The sequence below is a fragment of the Zootoca vivipara genome, chromosome 1 (assembly GCF_965207765.1).
Source record: "Zootoca vivipara chromosome 1, rZooViv2.hap1.1, whole genome shotgun sequence".
Lineage (NCBI taxonomy): Eukaryota > Metazoa > Chordata > Lepidosauria > Squamata > Lacertidae > Zootoca > Zootoca vivipara.
The window spans coordinates 17,129,646-17,146,250 of record NC_142582.1 but is presented as its reverse complement, the minus strand read 5'-3'; the positions used below and the strand labels follow the sequence as shown (position 1 = coordinate 17,146,250).

The following is a 16,605-nucleotide window of genomic DNA, read 5'->3' as shown; positions in this document are numbered from 1 at the left end:
TAGACACTCATAATATTTCACTGGAAGAACAATAACCAGCCAAAGTTAAGCACTTTCATTTCCTTTTTTTTTCACCGAAAGGGAGAAATTAAAATATACAGTCATACCTCTGGATACGAACGCTGCAGGTTGCGTACAACACGGGTTACGAACACGCCGAACCCGGAAGTAACGGAACAGGCTACTTCCGGGTTCGGCGGTTTGCGCATGCACAGAAGCGGCGAATGACATCATGCGCATGCACAGAAGTGCCAAATCACGAACCGCGTGTGCACAGAAGTGCAGACGCGGGTTGCATACTGCTCATGTTGCGAACGGGGCTCTGGAACAGATCCTGTTTGCGACCAGAGGTACCACTGTATGGTTAATTACTCCCATTGCAGTCAACTTAAAAGTGACAAATGGTTTAACTGTGCACTAAAAATTTAGGGTGCTATTCAGTTATGGCAACCCCCATACAAAACAGACTTTTGTTTCCACAAGTGGAAATTACTCTTCTTTCCTTCCACCCTCCTATCTGCCCCTGCCTTGGGCTCCAGTGTTGATTAGGGGGCAAGGGAAGAGCTTACAAGAATACAAGCCAGAACTGAAATAGTGCAATTTGTAAAAAAAAACCACCAAAAAAACCCCAACCCAGAAGCTTTTCTATTGGGAATGATGGGATCAGAGTTACCTAAACAATATAGAAATTCATTTATGCATGCAATAACTGCCGCAAGAATGGTATTTGCCCCCAAATGGGAAGAAGAAGTCCTGACGAAAGAAGAATGGTTACAGAAATTCATGGACTATGCAGAAATGGCGAAACTTACTGGAAAGATAAGAAATCAAGACAACAGACTTTTTATCAAGGTATGGAAATCGTTTATTGGATATTTACAAACAAATCATAAACAAATTAAGACATTAGCAAGAATAGATTACTACTGTAAAAACTTGCAGTTTTAAAAACATATATGAAATGGATGAGGAAAAGAATTGATAGCGTTCATTGGGATATGCAGAAGGGGTAAAAAAGAGGGTAAATTCATGGAACCGCTGAAAGAGGGGGAGAGAAGTCGAAATTTGATGTGTGAGAATTGCTTAAATTTCTTTGTTGAAATGTTTATTTGTTATAAATGAAAATCATAAATAAACACACACACACACACACACACACACACACACACAGAGTCCTTTTTCCCCCTTAAAAAATGTTTAGGGGTACTCTCATTTTCCTACTCATATTGCAATACTGCCCCTCAAGGAGGCCAAACTTAGATTCACAAAATGTTTAGGAGTATGCGTCCCCCTAGAAAAAAAAGCTCTCTCTCTCTCTCTCTCTCTCTCTCTCTCTCTCTCTCTCTCTCTCTCTCTCTCTCTGTGTGTGTGTGTGTGTGTGTGTAATTAAATTTTCTGTTTTACAATTTAGAATATTCATTTAAACAACCTTGAAAGGGGATCAGACAATTTCAGAGAACAAGTCTCTACCAATCACAATTAACCATAGTAGCTACAGTGGTACCTCGGGTTAAGAACTTTGCTTCAGGATGAGAACAGAAATCGGAGGCCCCGTTAGCTAAAGTGGCACCTCAGGTTAAGAACAGTTTCAGGTTAAGAACGGACCTCCAGAACGAATTAAGTTCTTAACCAGAGGTACCACTGTACATGCAATCTCTAGGATGTCACTGAATAGTAAGTGTGTGTAATGTAAAGGTAAAGCAAAACCAGGCCCGGCTCTAGGTGTAGTCCCGGTGGCGTGGGGCGCCAGGCCGGCAGGGGGGGGGGCGCTGTGTGGCAAAGCCGTGCGGAAGCCGTGCTGCACGCTGCAAGGGCGGGGGTGCCGGAGTGATCTCTGCGCCTCAGCGCCAGGGCGCCCGACCGGCTTGAGACCGCCCTGAGCAAAACAAAACTAAACTAAACTAAAAACAGAACAAAAATGCCTTTGTTTTAATTACCTTCATTTTACTTTAATTTTAATTGTTCGCTTGCTGGTTTCAGTAGAGACCCCTGATGCATTCTGATGCCCATAACTTTGGTGCTTTCCGTTCAAACGGCACCAAGTGTGCAGAATTCTATGACTTTCTCAGGGCATCAAACTTGAAAATTTCAGACAGACTGGGCAAAAGGTCCTTGTTTTAGAGGTGACGAAAAAGGACAGGACACCCGACAAGCTTCCTTTGTTTGCATGCACACAAATACAAGTGAAAATGAAAATGAATGGGGGAGCATTCATTTGCCCTTTGCCTTTGTTTTTGAAATAAATGCATACCCCTACTGACTGTCAGCTGTTTGACTGAAGGCTAACCAGGAGAGGCATTTTGTCCCCACGCACAGCTTGTTTGCATCCCAGAAACATCTGGGTCACCACTGATAGAAATAGATTTTCTGGGAAAGATGGACCTTTGATCCAGAAGCCTCTTTTGTACGTTCTTAACTTGATGATCGAAAGGAAGAAGAAATATCCTCAACAACATTGAGCACTGCTCATCCATCCTTCATTGTGATATCAAATAGCCGTACAGTGGTACCTTGGTTCTCAAACTTAATCCGTTCCAGCAGTCCGTTCCAAAACCAAAACGTTCCAAAACCAAGGCACGCTTTCCCATAGAAAATGGATTAATCCGTTTCAGACTTTTAATAACAACCCCAAAACAGCAATTTAACATAAATTTTACTATCTAATGAGACCATTGATTCATAAAATGAAAGTAATAAACAATGTACTGCAGTCACACAATCAATCAGTAGCTGAACTGGGTTCCACACAGTCACACACACACACACACGAGCCACAAAAACGCAAAATAAGTAGCAAAAACAGACAGCCCTCAGCATAACATTCCAAACAGAAGTGTGGCACTAAAATCGGAAGCGTAACACTCAAAACGGAGCACGTTCAGCTTCTGAAAAAAGTTCACAAACCGGAACACTTACCCCCGGGTTTGCAGTGTTTGAGTTCCAAGTTGTTTGAGAACCAAGGTGTTTGAGAACCAAGGTACCACTCTATTAAGAGAAAACCCACAGAAATCAATGGCCTTGAGTGGGTTTTATGCCAATAGCTAGATATCGCCCCACAACTTTGCGTTGTTTAAGCAAAGCTGTCAAGTTCTCCCCTTTTTTTAAGGGAAATTCCCTTATGCTGAATAGGCTTCCTCGCGAGAAAAGGGAGAACTTGGCAGCTATGTGTTTAAGCAACTCTGTTTTGTACTATGGAAATTTGAATTCCTACATGTACAGCTCAGTCTAGACTGAAGCAGCATTTTCCCATACGTTCCACTCTCTCTAATCTTCAGACTTATTTTCTCCAAAAGTCATGACCTACAAGATAGATTTATGACAGTAAACAAACAGTTGACTCCATGGATACTATTTCGGACAAATACAACTCTTTTAAATAGGTATGATAAAATTCTCCTCAAGCTGGGCCTGGGATATGAAGCATATTTACCCAGTTTACTTAGACGTACGTGGCATTACTCTGAATGGGTCTTACTCCCAAGTAAGTGCATGGCATGAGTTCACAACCTGATGTGGTGTCTTTCACAAAAACCTACATATAATGTAGGTCAAAAGATTATCATTTTTTAAATCCTGATTTAACTTAATTGTGGTGGCATCCTCTACCAAAAAAAACAAGTATATAGTGGTTAAAAAAGATGTAAGAAATCTGTCAAATGTAGGCAAATGTAGGAAATCTGCCAAATGCTTAACACTTCCTGGAAAAAAAGCCTCAAGATCACAGAATCAAAGAATCGTAGAGTTGGAGGTGACCCCAAGGGTCATCAAGTCCAACCCCCTGCATGGCAGGAATCTCAGCTAAAGCATCTGTGACAGTTGGCCATCCGAGCTCTGTTTAAAAACCTCCCACATGAAGGTAAAGGTAAAGGACCCCTGACAGATAACTCCAGTCGCGAACGACACTGGGGTTTCGGTGCTTTACGGTCATCTTGCTTTACTGGCCGAGGGAGCTGACGTTTGTCCGTGGACAGTTTTCCCGGGTCATGTGGCCAGCATGACTAAGCCGCTTCTGGCGAACCAGAGCAGTGCACGGAAACGCCGTTTACCTTCCCGCCGGAGTGGTACCTATTTATCTACTTGCACTTTGATGTGCTTTCGAACTGCTAGGTAGGCAGGAGCTGGGACCCAGCAACAGGAGCATTGCAGGAATCTCAGGAGAAAACAAGCTTGTTCCCTCTACCATGTGAATGATGACTTGGGCCCATTCCTGTAATGTTAAGCTAAGGTTTAACATTCAGTCTGAAAGAATTCAACGAAGTTTCTAGAGTGATGAATACCAGCTGTTTTCACTAAATGGTGTCTTCCCCCAAATTTTGTGAGGAAACGCCCCCCCCCCCGCCTTTGCCTAAAGATGCTTTTGCTGTCCTTCCGGTTGACAAATCCCATTACTTTAAGATTTATTTCCCACAGGTGGAAAATGAACTAAGATGTGCTTTAAAAAAGGTCCAGAATCCCACAAAGAAGCCCACTACTTTCCTGCGCTGTGAGGCTCTTAACTGAGAACTGGCTTAGAACATCATGTTCCATCTCCTAGAGATGGCAAACCCATTTAAACTGGGTTAACCTTTTGCGGCAAACTATTATCAACTCAGCGCCGTGTTTTTTCCTGTTTTAAAAACATGTCCTCAATGGACATTTAAAATAACTTTCTTTCCTGCGCAACCTGGTGCCAGAAAAGAAAATGCAAGAAAGCAACACCCTATTTAAAACAAAGCCCTGCTAGAAAAGAAGTGCCTTGTCATGTTGAAAGAGCACATTTTCCAAACGCTCACTCTTCCTAAAGGCACCACACATTCATTACTGGGCAAAACAATCTGGGAAGCCAAAGAAGCTCCTTTCTGAAGAGATAGCATTTCATCATCACATCATCTGACTGAAAAGTTCTCTTCAGGTATTTTGCTTGCGTGCAAAGTTGAGATGCAAGCGGGGAGGGGGGAGAAGAGGACATGAGCCCAAACACAAACACCCATCTCTGCCTCCCTCCATAGCTGCCAAGTCTCCCGTATTCCCCAGGAAATCCCCATTTTTCCAGCTGTTCCTAGCTGAAAAAACGGATTTTTTTGCTTTTTCCCGGTTTATTCTGGCCCGGCGGCCATTTTGGAACTGGGCGGAGCATGCTCAGAAGCGACTTTTGATGCTGCTCTGCCCAGTTCCAAAATGGCTGCAGTGCGACTTCTGGCGTGGCGGCCATTTTGGAACTGGGCAAAGCAGCATCAAAAGTCACTTCTGAGCATGCTCCGCCCAGTTCCAAAATGGCGGCAGCGCTACTTCTGGTCTGCTACTTCCGCCCGGTACCTTATTTCTCCGACAGCAACATGGCAGGTATGGCCTCCCTCCCATACCTGCCAAGTCTCCCGCAGAAAAATACGGGATTAGAAGCAGCAGCGGCACCAGAAGTTGCACCGGAGGTTTTCCGGCGGCCATCTTGGGATGGCCACCGCCATGTGGCCACCCCTAAGATGGCCGTCGGGCATGCATAGAAGCTATTTCCGGCGCCAGCGGCGGCCATTTTCTGGTGCCCATAGATGGGCAAACCGGCACCAGAAAAATGGCTGCTGGCAGGAGCGGATTTAAGGGAGATTTACGGGAGAGGAGCTCAAACGGGAAATAGTAAGGAAAAACGGGGGTTTCCCAGGGATTACAGGGTACTTGGCAGCTATGCTCCCTCCATGAGTTGGGGGTCAATGGGGGGGAGAGCAAGGGGGTGGAGCTCATCACACTTTCCCTGCACCCATGTTGGCTTCTGCATGCAAGTGGAATGGCCGAAAACACCTGAAGACTGCAAGCCTTTCTTGCTGGTAAACCAGTATTGTGGAATTTTAGCACTTCCTATCAGTAGTCCCATGGACTGCAAGAAGATAAAACCTATCCATTCTGAAGGAAATCACCCTGAGTGCTCACTGGAAGTACAGATCCTGAAGCTGAGGCTCCAATACTTTGGCCACCTCATGAGAAGAGAAGACTCCCTGGGAAAGACCCTGATGTTGGGAAAGATTGAGGGCACAAGGAGAAAGGGACGGCAGAGGACAAGTTTGTTGGACAGTGTTCTTGAAGCTACCAACATGAGCTTGACCAAATTGCATGAGGCAGTGGAAGACAGGAAGGCCTGGTGTGCTCTGGTCCATGGGGTCACGAAGAGTCGGACACGACTAAATGACTAAACAACAACAACAATCAGTATCAACACTCCAGCTCTTGTAGATCCACCTGTTTAGAAGCAAGCACTCCCCTGAACTTGTGCCCTACTTGTTTGAATTAATTGTTAGGAAACCCTGTATTGGGAAATTTATCGTCTTCCAAAGCAACTACTCTATTCCGAACTTAAAAATAGAAAGCGTAATGCTGGTGGACAACAAAAGAGGTTTAAAGACTGTCTCAGGGCAAAGCTAGTAGTATAAACACCAACAACTGGGAAACACTTGCCTGTGAGCGCTCCAGTTGGAGAACAGCTTTTACCAAAGGTGTCACTCAAACTCAGGACGAAGGGAATAAACATGCTAAGAGGAAGGCATACTTAGCAAATCCACACCGTGAAGGATGTGTGGATCCAGAAATGGCCTCCACAATCACTTACAGACCCACTGTTAAGACTGTGTTTATGGAAGACAATCTTACTCGGCTACGAGTGACCGCCAAAGAAGAAGAAGAATGAAGAAGAATGTATAATGTTTTACCATTTTTATGTGCTGTAAATGTTGTTGTTGTTGTTGTTGTTGTTGTTGTTGTTGTTGTCGTCATTAAACTGATTTGCTTTATTGCATTTTTCAATTGCAGGTGTTTTCATTCCTTTGATGGAATTATTTTATTGTATTTTAATTATGCACTTATGCATTTAGTTACATAGTATTTTATACTTGTAAACTGCTTAGAAACCATTTTACCATGCAAGTGCATAACCTCCAACATTTCACCGATGGAATTAGGGACGGCTTCCAACATATATAAAAACATAATAAAACATTAAACATTAACAAAAAAACTTCCCTCTACAGGGCTGCCTTCAGATGTCTTCTAAAGGTTGAATAGTTACTTATCTCCTTGGATCAGGGGTCACATAACTCCATACCCTTCAACATTTCTCCGATGAAAATAGGGATGTCCTAAGGAAAAATGGGATATTCCAGGATCAAATCAGAAACCAGGATGGTTCCTGTAAATCTAGGACTGTCCCTGGAAAACAGGCACACTTGGAGGGTCTGCATGTGTTATAAAGGTAAAGGGACCCCTGACCATTAGGTCCAGTCGGGGACGACTCTGGGGTTGCGGTGCTCATTTCGCTTTATTGGCCGAGGGAGCTGGTGTACAGCTTCCGGGTCATATGGCTAGCATGACTAAGCCGCTTCTGGCAAACCAGAGCAGCACACGGAAACGCCGTTTACCTTCCCGCTGTAGCGGTACCTATTTATCTACTTGCACTTTGACGTGCTTTCGAACTGCTAGGTGGGCAGGAGCAGGGACCGAGCAACGGGAGCTCACCGCGTCGCAGCGATTCGAACCGCCGACCTTCTGACCGGCAAGCCCTAGGCTCTGTGGTTTAACCCACAGTGCCACCCATGTGTTATATACATCATTAAATTAATAAATAATACCTCTGGAACCACCAAAATTCGATTTATTTATTTTTTTAAAAAAGTGTCACAAGGAGGCAGAAAGACATAAGCCTCTTTCCTAAGAGAAGAATACTTTCTAGAAAATGGAGGACACAGCACTAGCCTAGATTCTGCAAACCTTGCTTAATGCCCGATAATCAAGCTCGCTGCATCAAAGGAAATGTGCCTCACAAAGTGCACTTATCAAAGGAGAAATGCGCTCGCTCCGTAGTAAAATGCTTTGTGTTGATGCCACCAGCTGAAAACCTGGACAGCCTTAATAAGAAATGAGAGAACTTCGCTAAAGTTGAAACTGATCACAACACAAGCACAGTCAAAAGCAGGACCAAGGAAAGAGGAATAAGCAAACATCCCCACAGAAAGAAATGTGATGGGTTTTTCAATTCAGACATGCACCTGCAAATATCAAAGGGGAATCAGATGTATGTATAAAGTCAAGGGATGCTCTTTGCAAGGGCTGGCATAAAAAATGAGCAGATGTCATTCCAGATTGACTAGAAAGGATCCTTATTCAATACAGGTACAGTGCTTTTTCTTTCTTTTTTCTCAATTAAATGCATTTTTTATAAGGAATAGATGTCCCTATGAGTATATCTTCATATGTTAAAAAGAAAAAAAAGGTAAAGGTAAAGGCCCCCTGGACGGTTAAGTCGAGTCAAAGGTGACTATGGGGTTGCGGCGCTCATCTCGCTTTCAGGTCAAGGGAGCTGGTGTTTGTCCACAGACAGCTTTCTGGGTCACATGGCCAGCAGGACTAAACCGCTTCTGGCACAACGGAAGACCGTGACGGAAGCCAGAACACATGGGAAAGCTGTTTGCCTTCCCACCACCTATTCATCTACTTGCACTTTGATGTGCTTTCGAACTGCTAGGTTGGCAGGAGCTGGGACCAAACAGCGGGAGCTCACTTTGTTCATAAACTAAGCTGTTCTTAAACAAAGGTACCCCTGTACGGAGTCTGACAAATGGTACATCTGCACTGTCTGCATAGACTTGCAGTGGCTCTCTGGGGGTTCAGCCTGGAGTCTTTCGCACCCTGCCTAGAGTTGCTATTAGCTCTGCCACTTCCCCCAACTTTGCTTGCTTGTCTGTTGTAACTAACTCTGTAACTTCGAAAGGGAAAGGGCAATTCATGCCTACACTCGTTTCTGTTTGAGATGTGCCTGCCTCAGTAATTTGACGGAGGAGCTGATCCTCCTCCGGAGGAGCTGACGGAGGATTTCAGAGCCAAAATGAAACTGAGTGGTACAGACTACATGCTCATTAGGAACACTCTCAGGGCCCTTTAAAGTGCAAGAAATTAGATTTTCTTGTTCTTAAGGTAAATAAATCACGGGTGAGCAGGGCCAGAACTCACCCGCACCTCTCAGGTGGGCACCATTGCCATTCTAAGAGAATCACAGAGCATTCATGGTGAGTTTCGGCACCTCTTTTTCCTGTGTGTGTGAGAAACAGTGAAATATCATAAATTCCGAATTCACTGAAATTGATGGCTTTTATATATATGTTATGCTTCTGCAAGGAAAATGCTGCGCCAGTCATACCAAAAGAGTGTTATTTGCCAGCCCTAATGCCAGTGATACTAATCCAATCAGATAGCAAACGGTTGAATGTGACTAAGGGAGCAGTAGAGCTCAGCCTGAATTATGGATACATACTGTACTGTCATATGTGCTGATCATGATTTAACTGCCCTGCTCTCAAATAAACCTAAGCAAGGATAAAAGCATTATTGTGTTGTTTGGTTTGCCCTAAAAGTACTCAAGCGTAATGCGCAGTGCAATGAAATTAATGTGGTGTCCTCATAAGCCATAGATTAGAGCCGCCACTCTGCAAACAAACACACCGCAAGTGGGGAAAGGCAGCAAATGCACTGGTTTTCCAGACTTTCGCCAAATGGCCCCTGTAGACAAGAATGTTTCAAGGTTCAATCGTGGGATTCATGCCCAGTGAAATAACACAAGTGGACCTGATGGCTTGCACTATGTTGTGGGAGTTTATGAACCCACTGCAAAACAGTGTATGAAGGCTACAGTCTATTGGAGACATCTGATCTCTAACAACTCATGGACAACTCATTTATTTATCACTTGATGCTCTAGTAAACTAGCTCTAAGTGAAACCAGAGGCAGCTACCGTGTGTGTGTGTGTGTGTGTGTGTGTGACGACGACGACTGTTCTCATTCCTTCCAACATTCCAGTTCTAGTTCATGCAATGCAACATTTTCTTTTATTATAATCTCTGTACTTGTGAGATCCCTTCAGTCATTGGTCCACAATGACTGAGTGAGACTGTTGGTCCATCTAGCTCAGAAAGCATTCTCTAAAGTTTCAAGGCATACACCAGCCTTACCTGAAGATGCCAGGGACCGAAGCTTCTCCCTCACAGACCTCCACATTTGTTGAAAATAACCTTCTACAATTTTTTTTTTTGCTATCTGCCTTCAATTTAATTCCCCTCCTACATCTTAAATTCTGGAATTATGAGAATTAGCATTAGTCATAGATGAATATGATGCACTGCGCTGTCATCAAACCTGACAAAGACAAAGGAGAATGTTTTTGGCAGAAAAAATAATACCGAACACATCTGATAGTTTTCTAAAAATTGTAAACATCTGGGCTTGATGGAATGAGACCACAGACTTATTGCAACCTGGTTCTCCTAAATGTAACAACCTTAAACACATTGCGGCTTATGCAATCATTTCTCCTATGCTGGTGGCTCTCCAAATATTGTTGTGACTCTTTACTCCCAATGGTGAGAAAGAAAGAGATATAATCCAGCAACCTCTGGAGAAGCAGATACCCCATCCAGCTCTGAGCAAGCCTGGCCTCTGTTTAGAAAGACCACAACCTAAGTTCAAACCTTGTGGTGGCTTCCATAAACATGTAAGTACAACAAACACAACCAGCTCTCTTTTATCTCCCGTGACTCTTCCTATGTTAAAGGAAAGCCTCTCCACTTAACCCAAAGCAATAGCAAATGTTACAAAGGATTAACAACCTTAAGCGAGAGATTAAAGGATTACGTTACCTGCAGGGATCTGCCTTTTATTTGTGAGAGGAACTGAACAATCACCTGACATCCTCCCAGAGAAATGCCAGCTTTTCTTCATTCCTACTACCGTATCTGGTGACTGAGATTGCTACCTCCTGTGCCATGGAAGCAGATTCCATGCCATCATAACACAACAGAACCACAATACGAGCTTCCTGGCAGTCGTGATGCTGCCGCTTAACAGAGGTGGCACTCAGCTGAGGTGGCAGAATGGCTGGGGACGTGCGGGTGCCTTGGTGGAGCCAATCTGGTGTTCCTGCTTGGGCATCCACACAGCGCTGACCACACGCTATTCTCATTCCCCCTTCCCAGCAAGCAGTAACAACACAACTGCTTGGAAGCTACAGCTTCACTCTGACCCATCAGGCAAGCTGCTTCAGAGACACGGCCAGTATTGGCTAATGATCAGGGAAGGTAAAGATAAGGTAAAGGACCCCTGGACGGTTAAGTCCAGTCAAAGATGACTATTGCGGCGCTCATCTCGCTTTCAGGCTAAGGGAGCCGGCGTTTGACCACAGACAGCTTTCTGGGTCATGTGGCCAGCATGACTAAACCGCTTCTGATGCAACAGGACACCGTGTCAGAAACCAGAGCGCACGGAAACACCGTTTACCTTCCCGCCGCAGCAGTACCTATCTACTCACACTGGCGTGCTTCCAAACTACTAGGTTGGCAGGAGCTGGGACAGAACAATGGGAGCTCACTCCGTTGCGGGGATTTGAACTGGCCACCTTCTGATCAGCAAGCCCAAGAGGCTCAGTGGTTTAGACCAGGGATGTCCAACAGGTCGATTGTGATCTACTGGTAGAGGTTTTGGTAGATCGCGGTCGATCGCTGGGTCCCTTTCCTTAGTGTTGGTAAAATAGAATCTGGCCCCGCCCCCTCGCCCTGCTCTCCATTGTTTCACGATCTGCAGAACGGAAGACGAAGTTTACTCATTGAGGTTGTTTGTCCCCCCTGCAATCTGCTGGTGAGTGGCTGTTCCTCTCCCTCCCCCCAAACGGGGTTTTCCTCCTCCCTAAAAAAACTAAAGAACTTTGACCTGAACCCCCAAAAAACAGGGGTAGATCACTGCCAGTTTTTAATTCTGTAAGTAGATTGCAGTCTCTTGGGAGTTGGCCACCTGCGTCTCAATCAGTCAGGGAAGATTGGAGTTGCAGTCCGGCAACACCTAGAGGGTCACAGGTTCCCCATTTAAGGAAAAAGATGTTACAGAAAAAGGACATTTTCTGGCACTAATTGCAGAATAATTACAGGACAAATGCCTAGAGGGTCTTAGCTGTACTTTGGCTGCCTTGCACTCTGGTGAATTATGGAGGACACTGTTTGCACTGTCTTTCTGCATTGGGTCCCATTCCTGCAACATGCAGGATCAAACAGTCCCCAGACTGTACTAACTGCAGGTGGAAGGTTGCATATTTGAATGCTCCCAGACTACAAACGCAACAAGGAAGACTCAGTTAAAACACACCCCACGACGTGCTGCTGTTCCACGGGCGATGAGTCCCCGGTGGAAGAGTGAATTCAAACATACTTCCTTCACCCTGCAGCCTAAATTGGTACAGTCCGGGCAGGGGGCAGGGCGGAATAGCAAATGGACCAATGAATACATGACCAATGAATTCACTACACAACGTTTGACGAAGAATGCCAGTGTCAGTCTCTGAAAAGCAGGCACAACGCTGGGATGAATTTGAGCTGGGCTCTGATGCTTAAGGCGTGGTCGTGAGAAAGTCTGCTGCTTCTTAGACTTGGCCCCTGAAGTCCAATTAGCATTCTTCTTAAGTACAAGCAGATTTCCACACACACACATCCTTTAGTGTTACTCCACCCTGTCACTCTACCTGACAACGCAAAGTAACAATATTTCTCCTGAATATTGAAGCGGACGAAGCCAGAAATCAACAACAGACACATATTTCATCCAAGAAGTGGAGCAAACGAGACATTGGACGGGACGTTGGTACAGCAACAATAAGGATGGAATCAACTGACTGGAGGCTGAGCTCAAGATCCCACAATCTAGGAGGCTCCATGTAGCATGTGTTATATTCAGTAGGTATACAGTGGTACCTCGCAAGACGAATGCCCTGCAAGCCGAATTTTTGGCAAGACGACTGCGTCTTGCGATTCTATGGGTGACTCGCAAGACAAATTCATTTTGCAAAAAATTCGCCTTGCAAATCGCGGTTTCCCATAGGAATGAATTGAAATTTAATTAATGCGTTCCTATGGGCAAAAAAAGAAATTATGGGAAACTGTGATTCGCAAGACGAATTTTTCACAAAACGAATTGACTCGCAGAACGAATTAAATTCGTCTTGCGAGGCACCACTGTATACATATTTTGAGCGGTGGGCCCTCAGGCACCATTTTTTGGCTGAATGCACAATCTTCCTCAGAGAACTGAGCTCAGCAGAAGTAAGTTCTTCCTCTTTCCAGCTAAAGCTAACTGTGCAGAGCACCGACTGCCACATGGATCAGCCAGTCACAATGCATTGTGAGTGCTCAGCACCCACACTGCAGGGCCTCCCCCACTCCAACTTCCAAGGTCTCGCAAGGCCTCAGATTGCATCTCTGAGGCCTTGGAGATGCTTTCTGAGGCCTTCCTAGACCTTGGAACCTGACTTCCGGTGCCACTGAAAGTCGGGTCCCGAGGTCTTGGCAGAGGGCGTAAGGTCATGACATCATGTTATGACGTGACATCATGACATGACATCACACACGCTGGGCACCCATAACCTGGGGCCCAAGTTGGATCTCCTGCCCCAGCTCTCCTTTCCAGTAAGGCATGCAAACAATCACATAGCATTTCCCTTATGCTTACTGGGCAGGCAGGGGGAGATGTGGCTGACTGGCTTGCAAAAAGAGGTGCTGAAAAAAAAACATTTGAATGGCTAAGCATGCTGGATGTCTGATTAATTTTTTAAAAAAAGCTGAAAGCTTGTATGGGTCAGCACCCGGATTCAGAGAATGATATGCTTGTGACTAGTGGAGCAAAGGTGAAGGAAGCCAGGGTTTGAATTATGGAGAGGACTTCATTAAATGCACCACCCCAAACCCATGACACCCCTCATTTATTTTTTTAAAACCCATACCCTCCAATAGTCATCTAAAAATAGTAGCCAAGTGGATGTAACACAGAGCACACCCTCAGCAGGAGAAAAATGAATGGACTGTTAAAGGTTGGATCGGTCTGTGTTCACCTTTACAACAGAATTAGCATTGTTTTCCTACATTTCATGACTATGCCATGAGGAATAAGGAGATTTTACCTTTGGGTTAGACTAGCTGGTGGTAAACAAAGCTAGGAAAGAAAACCCAGATTCTGGCCTTGTTTGTGTGTAATACAGAGCTATGGTGAAGGTTAAGTAATGTTACAAACGAACAACAAACCAGTCTTGGCTTATGAGTGTGGTTTGTTTGTGAATAATAATAATAATAATAATTTATTTATACCCCGCCCAAGTGGCTGGGCTTCCCCAGCCACTCTGGGCAGCTTCCAACAGAAGTATTAAAATACAATAATTTATTAAACATTAAAAGCTTCCCTAAACAAGGCTGCCTTCAGATGTCCTCTAAAAGTCTGCTGGTTGTTTTTCTCTTTGACATCTGGTGGGAGGGCGTTCCACAGGGCGGGTGCCACTACCAAGAAGGCCCTCTGCCTGGTTCACTGTAACTTGGCTTCTCGCAGCGAGGGAACCGCCAGAAGGCCCTCAGCACTGGACCTCAGTGTCCGGGCAGAACGATGGAGGTAGAGACGCTCCTTCAGGTATACTGGTTAATAAATCATAGTTAAGTCACTGGGCTGGGTTTTAGATGATCAGCTGAAACAAATGATTTACTAAACTATATGCCCCAGTTTCAAAGGCAGAATTGACGTCCAGTGGGAATTTCCAAAAGGCAGCGCTTAGTCCTGGATCGTAGGCAAGTCAATAGAAAAATTGTGGGGTTTTTGGCGTTTTTGTAAAAAAAAACACACACACACCCTAAAATTGAACAATTTTGTGGTCTTCCTTAAAAAAGCTTCTGGGGTGTCCTGGTTTTTACTTTTTGAAATACGGCAACCTTACAAGCTCTGAATTGGCCCACCTCAGCCTCACTTCTGCTAAGAGCTGCATTTGTGTTTCCTGTTATCCAACAGCAACATAAAATTCCACTTGCCAACACATTTGCTCGCAGCTGCTAACTTGGCAGCCTTCTGAAATTGAGAAAATTTTCCAGACTGTGGTGGAAACATTACAACAAAGCTTTCATCATCAACGGCCTCGATGGCCTTGAAGAAGAAATATCGCCCAACGTTCTTCCCATGTGACGAGAACACTAAAAGCTCTCCTACATTGACTTCCTCCGGGATACTGTGAGCCAATTTTTTTAATTTAAAGGTAACGGCCTATCATTTATCCTCAGCTTCCTCTCAGTGCTGATGGAGTGGGATATTCACAGATGCAGCCGGCAGTCCGAGTGCTTCTGAATCCATCAGCACAGAAACTGAGACGGTATTCTGCGTCAAGCTGCCATGTGATGAAAGAGCTATTTTAAAACTCACTTGGAGATGTATATTTCCAAGAATGGAAGACCGATTTACCTGTGGCTACTACCATCCCTGCGATGCTGCATGGCACACGTGAAACTGAAGGAGGGCTTGGTCTCCAGATGTCAGGGACTGTGCTGAGGAGGGCTGCACTGAGGAAGAATGGTGGGAGCCACCCCCTCCCCCCGATCCTGATCCTGAATCTTCCCAGGAGCAGGAGGGCAGCATAGATTTGGAACAGTGGTTTGCAGAGGGGCATAGTTCAGAAGGCAGAAGCTGGGAAATACTGGATGGGGAACAGCTAGGAGAAGAAACACTGGGAGAGGGAGGGTTATCAGATCCACTGTCTCTGGAAAGCATCCCTCCAATCTCCTCAAAGTCATGAAGACCTCAGAAAGTCTCCAAACAGAAAGCACAGAGGGTACAAACTCAGATTACAAGACGCAGAAATGATGTAAGTTAATAGAGACGGAAGGGGGTGTGATCCTTAATTGGGAGCACCACCATTTCTAGATGTGTTCTTTGTTCTCTCGCTGTGATTATTAAAGTTTCTAACTGGTAAGACGTTCTCTTCTTTGATCTTCTTATCTACTGCCATGGGAGGACGATGTCGATTCCCCGAAGCCTGACACCAGAAAAGGCTACACAGCACATCCAGAACAGCTTACCCACTAAAATTACTTAGATGAAAATAGGCACATTTGTCACTCCTCACAACTGACCCTCCTTGATCCCACCCCCTATTTTTTGTGTCCCCCCCCCCAGAGCATTTCCTACCAGAAGGGTGAGTGTCATCAGCACAATGCCATTGGGGCACAGCTCAGATGTCCTCCTGAGAAAACTCCTTAATCCTGATTTGATTTAATCCTTTAGTAGATTTACAAAAAGAAAAACACACACCAATAAATCAATTTCAGAAAGGGGCAAGATTAGAAGCTGACACACAAAGCATTTATAGATGACAGATAGATAGATAGATAGATAGATGATAGATAGATAGATGATAAATGATAGATAGATAGATAGATGACAGAGAAAGAGAGAGAGAGAGAGAGAGAGAGAGAGAGATGATAGATGATAGATAGATAGATGATAGATAGATAGATAGAGGTAGGTGATAGATGATAAATATAGATCGATAGATGATAAATTGACAGATGATAGATAGATAGATGATGATCGATAGATACAGTGGACGCTCAGGTTGCAAACATGATCCATGCGGGAGGCATGTTCGCAACCCACAGCGCCGTATTTGTGCACACTCTGGTTGTGATTCAGTGTTTCTGCACATGCACGAGTGCCGAAACCCAAAAGTAACCTGTTCTGGGACTTCTGGGATCGGCGCGGTGTGCAACCCAAAAACGTGCAACCTGAAGCAGCCATAACCCGAGGTATGA

General features: G+C 44.8%; 1 protein-coding gene across 3 annotated transcripts in view; it reads right to left on the bottom strand.

Annotated features, from left to right (window-relative positions):
• CALCRL (calcitonin receptor like receptor) overlaps window positions 1-16,605 on the bottom strand; it is an 82,223-nt gene that overhangs the window by 32,328 nt on the left and 33,290 nt on the right. The window contains exon 1 of one of the 3 annotated variants that reach the window (XM_088655870.1): window positions 2,917-5,006. The exons of the other annotated variants lie outside the window; for them this stretch is intronic. The gene's annotated coding sequence lies outside the window, so the exon portion shown is untranslated. Of the gene's footprint in view, window positions 1-2,916; window positions 5,007-16,605 lie in introns of those variants that run through there. 3 annotated transcript variants of the gene reach the window in all.